The 6842-nt window shown below is 42.7% G+C and overlaps 2 pseudogenes; both read left to right on the top strand.

Annotated features, from left to right (window-relative positions):
- The first annotated feature begins 4950 nt into the window (after nt 1–4950).
- Nucleotides 4951–5063, top strand: LOC144480103 (U2 spliceosomal RNA; annotated as a pseudogene).
- A 223-nt stretch (nt 5064–5286) lies between these two features.
- LOC144480087 (U2 spliceosomal RNA) lies at nt 5287–5487 on the top strand (annotated as a pseudogene).
- Nucleotides 5488–6842: the final 1355 nt, after the last annotated feature.

The following is a 6842-nucleotide window of genomic DNA, read 5'->3' on the forward strand; positions in this document are numbered from 1 at the left end:
ACTTAGTTTAAAATATTTCAGTTGTTTGTCCATAGGGTAACTTGTGAAAATATTTGAAGGTTTTTGAAGTAAACTTTGCAAGCACTTGCTTAAAGATGCACAATTGCTTTTATTCATTCATGGGACATGGGCGTCGCTGGCTGGCCAGCAATTATTGCCCATCCCTAGTTGCCCTTGGAGGGCAGTTGAGAATCAACCACATTGCTGTGGCTCTGGAGTCACATGTAGGCCAGATGAGGTAGGGATGGCAGATTTCCTTTCCACAAGGACATTGGTGAACAAATGGGTTTTATCGACAATTGGCAATGGTTTCATGGTCATCAGTGGATTCTTAATTCCAGATATTTTTATTGAATTCAAATTCCATCAGCTGCCATGATGGGATTCAAACCTGGGTCCCAGAACATTAGCTGAGTTTCCAGATTAATAGTCTAGCAATAATACCACTAGACCAGCACCTCCCCAGTGAATGTATTTTATATTTTGCACAGCATTTCTGGATAAAATATAGATAAATTAAATCTTTCGACCTAGTTGTATGTATGTTTAAGCGTTCAAACAATGTATTTGGTTTCACTCCATGGGGTTCTGGCTAACTCGGCATTCCACCTAATTTTATAGGCTGTTGTGTATCTAACCTTTCCCATTCCTGGAAAGTGGCTAGCTTGTCAAGAATGTGGAAGGGTTTTGTTGAATGGGATTCTGCAGTTGAGTCCTCGACTTCCAAGTATCTCCTTCATTCCAAGTACGAAATGCATGGCAAGTGCTTCAGCTACATATTTATGCTCCACTGAAATGGGAATACATGACCTTGAACATAAAGAACAGCGTTCCATAGCTTTGGTGTGATCCTTGGATCCTATCTTCCCCAGACGCACTTTGCGAATGTACTGGTAACTGAGTTTTATGGTGAGAACTAACTTTTAAACAATGGCAGTAGTAAATTCTTGTCCACAAGTACCTTTCTGAGCTACTCTGAACTGGCAGAGATGGCTCAGTCTTAACATGCTGCACCTTGTTTTATGATTCTGTTTGATTGCAGTGTAATGTGGGTGGCACAGTGGTTAGCACTGCTGCCTCACAGCTCCAGGGACCTGGGTTCGATTCCCGGCTTGGGTCACTGTCGGTGTGGAGTTTGCACATTCTCCCCGTGTCTGCGCAGGTTTCCTCCAGGTGCTTCGGTTTCCTTCCACAGTCCAGAGATGTGCGGGTTAGGTTGGCTGTGCTAAATTGCCCCTTAGTGTCCCGGGATATGTAGGTTAGAGGGATTTAGCTGTGTAAATGTGTGGGGTTGCGGGGACAGGGCCTGGAGTGGGATCGTTGTCGGTGCAGACTCGATGGGCTGAATGGCCTCCCTCTGCACTGTAGGGTTTCTATGATTTCTATGATACGGGTTGAAGACACACAACTGGGAATTGGAGGAGAAACTTTGATGGGGAAGACTGGATCTCGCTCGGGGTGTGGAGTTGATAGCCAACCAAATAACAATGGATGAGATAGACTTTGTGAGTGATTGCTTGCATGTTATAATACATATCGTCTTGACGAGCTTGTTTAATCTGGAGACCACTTTTTTTTTGTGCTGCACTGACAGTTGTTTTGTAGCAAACTGAATTGTTTTGTCATAGTCAATGAATTATTGCTGTTAAAAAACTGTTTTTTCATCATATTGGACTACCATATTCAAGTTGCCATGGAAGAATGGACAGATATGTTTGACGTGTCGGCAACCAACAAGGAAAGATTTTTTCAATTGCTGAAAAAAGAGACATGCTGTCGAAACTTTTCATCTTGCACTCATCAGGACAGACACGAGATACCAAATTTCAAAGGAAGAAACAATTTATGCTGCATGAGACGAGGATACTTAAGGTAGCAACCAATTTAAGATGATCAATCAGGCTTGCACTCTGGTTTGTTTTCACTTGCTAGAAACTAAGTATATTCTGCAGAGACTTGTCCTGTGCAAGCATAAAGCACATGTCCAGGCATTCTGTCCTTTTTTGAATTAAGCAAAAGCCTGAAGAACAATAGTTTCCTGATAGTTTGTCCATGGTGACACATCGACCAATCGGACCTGACTTCGCAACAAATTAGCACCCTTTTCTCATGCAGTATAAATTGTTGCTCACTTTGAACTTTGGGATTCTTGCATCCATCCTGATGTGTGCAAGATGAAAAGTTTCGACTGCATGTCATTTTTTTCAGCAATACTCAACTTCTGTAGTACCAAATTATGATTTTCTTTCTTCTCACACACACAAAAACAGAAAATGCTGGAAAATCTCGGTAGACCTGACAGCATCTCCTCATCTCTCACCATTAAATATTAATTTTCTCCCATATCTCTTAAGATCTTAACTTCTTTACCTACTCCTCCTAGGACACATGAGTAAACCTTACCCACATAAATAAATTTGTTAAAGAGATCTGACACTTGCTTATCAACCAACCTCTGGACATTATTGGACATTATTTTGCACATCTTCAGCTTCAACCATGGCTTTCTTTGCAACTTTAACAAACCTCACTGGCTTATCCTGTTTTCAGTAAGAGTTTTAACAACACCAGGTTAAAGTCCAACAGGTTTATTTGGTAGCAAATACCATTAGCTTTCGGAGCGCTGCTCCTTCATCAGATGGAGTGGAAATGTGCTCTCAAACAGTGTACAGAGACACAAAATCAAGTTACAGAATACTGATTAGAATGTGAATCCCTACAGCCAGCCAGGTCTTAAAGATACAGACAATGTGGGTGGAGGGAGCATTAAGCACAGGTTAAAGAGATGTGTATTGTCTCCAGACAGGACAGCCTGCAAGTCCAGGAGGCAAGCTGTGGGAGTCTTATCCTGTTTTACCATGTCTGTCTTTCCAATGCTCTCCTTATGCCACCAACACTGCAATTTCATGTGTCTGACTTTATTACAATGAAAAAATCTAAGGTTTCTTATTTCTCTTCTACTTTCATGTGTTTCATTTTTAACCTGAGGTAAACTATGCTTATTATCTCCACCAAGATCTCCTTTGCCTTTACCACCTGAGGATCTCTCCTTTCCCCAGTTTCTATCTTTCACAGATTGAAATTGGCGTTGAAACCCAAACATTGATTTCTTAACTCATTCAAAATCATCTGCCATTTCTGCCGCTCCTCTTACAGTTTCAGCCTTTTGCACTTCTACTTTCTTTCCAGTTCCTGGAGTTCTAATTCTCTCGCCTTTTTTCTTTATTCTGCAATTGCCTCTCTCTATCTCTCTCTCTCTCTTTTTTGCTTTTAGTTGTAATTCTAACTATCTCAATTCCTTTTCTCTTTGTTCTGCCAGGGAAATTCTCTTTCTTGCCACTTGCTTTTTCTTTTACTGCTGCAATTGCTACTCTTTCCCTGTCCTTGGCCTCTAATTCAATCTGTTTCCTTTTGTAATTGAATTCGAGCCAATTCCAATTCAGACTGTGGGTGGAATTTTCCCATCCCCCCCGCCACGGGAACTGTAGCGGGCAGGACAGGATCAAGAAAAATCCATAGACTTCAGGCGGAATTTTCCAGTCTTGGGGTGAGCGCGGCCGGAAAACCCCACCCTGTATTTCTGGCAAATGTAGATACTGAGCTATCGTTGAAATTATCATTCCCTTTCTCACCCCGTCAGGTACAATCAACTTTACCTTATTTGCCAAATCCAAAAGCTTTGTTTGAACTACCTTTTGTAAACCATTTTGAGTGACCTCTTTCGCACCCAGGAAATCTTTCGCCATCAAAAGAGACATTTCTCCGCAAAAGACACTCCTTATTTAAGCTAGCCGAATGCAACACCTGAAAAGAAAACACCAATTCCCAACATTCACTGTCTTTTAGCTTTTAATCCCAGAAATGGCATGGCGGCACAGTGGTTAGCACTGCTGCCTCACAGCGCCAGGGACCTGGGTTCGATTCCCAGCTTGGGTCACTGTCTGTGTGGAGTTTGTGCCTTCTCTCCATGTCTGCATGGGTTTCCTCCCCCAGTCCAAAGATGTGTGGGTCAGGTGGATTGGCCATGCTAAATTGTCCCTTCGTGTCAGGGGGACTAGCTAGGGTAAATGCACGGGGTTATGGGGATAGGGCCTGGGTGGGATTGTGGTCAGTGCACACTCGATGGGCTGAATGGCCTCCTTCTGCACTGTAGGGTTCTATGAAAAGAGCCCACAATTTATGCTAGGGTACCAGATCAGAAACCCCAAGGCATATTATGAAGTCAGACCATAGAAACCCTACAGTGCAGAAAGAGGCCATTTGGCCCATCGAGTCTGCACTGACCACAATCCCACCCAGGCCCTACCCCTATATCTCTACATATTTACCCACTAATCCCTCTAACCTACACATTTCAGGACACGAAGGGGCAATTTTAGCATGGCCAATCAACCTAACCCGCACATCTTTGGACTATGGGAAGAAACCGGAGCGCCCGGAGGAAACCCATGCAGACACAGGGAGAATGTGCAAACTCCACACAGACAGTGACCCAAGCCGAGAATCGAACCCAGGTCCCTGGAGCTGTGAAGCAGCAGTGCTAACCACTGTGCTACCGTGCCGCCAGACCCCAACAATTTTCTATTTTGCCATGAGTGTGAGGATCAGATGTTTCACTCCAGGGGTGATTCTATTGACACACTGGAAAGCTTTTATCAAAACAAACTTTATTTAAAAACAGTTTAATTATAACAAATGTATTAGCTCAACTTTTAACAATTGAACAATGCGTAAACATAACAAGATGCTGCTTAACATAACTACTATGAGTTCCAATTCAAGAAATATTCATCTTTAAAATTAGTTCGCAAAACACAGGTATACCTGCTTTTCTTAGGTTAACAGTCCTGGAGCTCCCGGCTCACCTTTGAAGAGAGAGAGAGAGAGAGACAGAGAGACGCCTGTTTTCTTCTGGCTGTCGCAAACATCAACTGTTGTATTTCTTACAGTATCGCTTCTCGGCCTTTTGGCTAAGATCAAGTGTAGTATGGATTGGATGCTGCACTTGGTTGAGGGCATTAGGTTACATTGAAGCTTCATATGTTTCATATGAAGCAATTTTTAAAAGCGGCATCTCGGCCTTCTGGCTAAGATGCAAATGAGCTCAAGCCTTGGAGGAGGAACCTCCCCCTCCTCCAATCAGCTTGGCTCATGTAGATCGGGCCCAGGACAGGGTAATTTGGTCGCTTGCCCTGTCTTGTCAGCCTGGATCGGAAATGTCTCAACTTGTTGAGACTCTGAATTGGATTTGATTTGATTGAATTGGAAAAGTACAAAAAAAAAAAAATTTCTTCTTGGCCTTTTGGCTAAGATCAAGTGTAGTATGGATAGGATGCTGTGCTTGGTTGAGGTCATTAGGTTACATTTAAGCTTTATATTCATATGAAGCAATATTTAAAAGCGGCATCTCGGCCTTTTGGCTAAGATGCAAATGAGATCCAGCCTTGGAGGAGGAACCCTGTCCTTCCTCCAATCAGCTGATCTCATGTAGATCAGGCCCAAGACAGGTGTGAAGGCCCTGTCTTGTCAGCTTGGATCGGAAATGTCTCAACTTGTTGAGACTCTGAATTGGACTTGATTTGATTGAATTGGAAAAGTATTTTTTTTTAATTTCTTCTCGGCCTTTTGGCTAAGATCAAGTGTGGTCTGGTGATGCTGCACTTGGTCATGGCCATTGGGTTGCTTTTAAGCTTCATTTTCACATGAAGTAATTTTTAAAAGCGGCATCTCGGCCTTTTGGCTAAGATGCAAATGAGATCAAGCCTTGGGGGCGGAGACGTCTGCCTACTCCAATCAGCTTGGCTCATGTAGATCAGGCCCAAGACAGGGTAAAGGGTTGCATACCCTGTCTTGTCAGCTTGGATCGGAAACGTCTCAACTTGTTGAGACTCTGAATTGGACTTGATTTGATTGAATTGGAAAAGTACAAAAAAAAAAATTTCTTCCCTGCAAGTTTAGCTCTTCCCATTTAACACATGGCTCTGTCACTGTCTATCAACCTAGTCAAAACCCTCCACTGAAACCCCCAGGGGAGACCCAAGTAAACACAACTGCTTTGGCTTTGCTTAAAATAAACACTCCAGGTCTAAAATGAGTACTTATCCTGTACTCCCAGCTACCAATTTAAAGGTTTTGCGAGACAAATTGGCACCCTACAAAACAATTCTGAATTCTAAACATACCCCTTGCAAGAAGCATTATGTATGTATATATATATATATTTCTCAAAGACATAGCATCATCACAGTAATGTGTCTCTTTTTCTGTGAGGTGAATTGCAACTTTCACTCTCTGTCCGATAACTATACATGTCACGTACTGCTGTGACTTGTCACATACTGCTGTCTGCTTGACTCAACAAGAAAGCCACTTGATTGGCAAAGAAAGAAATCGCCTGCAAAGCTAATTTTCCATTCTTAAGTCGGAAAGCTTCACTCGTGATCAGGAGTCAGAACTGGAACCGGCTGATTCTTAGTCATAGTTCAAATCAGCAATGTTATTTTAAAAGCTGGAATATTGACTTACTTTGTAGAGGTTTCTGGACAACCTGCTCAGAAGCCACACTATCCGGTTGAAACAAAGTAGATGGCAGTACGATTCTTATGTCATCCCTCCCTCTCTTGACTGAGACTGTCCACCAGAGGGTGCTACAGTGTGAATGTCATTCAAGGTTGGGATTTCAACCACGAATGTGAAGGCAACATCCTTGTGTTGTTGTGGGTTGAGTAGCTTTACTCATTCTATTGTCTGCAGCGATTCAACTATTAACGAGCGGTGTCAGAGAGAAAGTGATTCTTTTGCAAACAATGATGGTGTGACACCTGCCAGGAAACTCTCGAAGA

This window comes from Mustelus asterias, chromosome 27, assembly GCF_964213995.1.
Source record: "Mustelus asterias chromosome 27, sMusAst1.hap1.1, whole genome shotgun sequence".
Classification (NCBI taxonomy): Eukaryota; Metazoa; Chordata; class Chondrichthyes; order Carcharhiniformes; family Triakidae; genus Mustelus; species Mustelus asterias.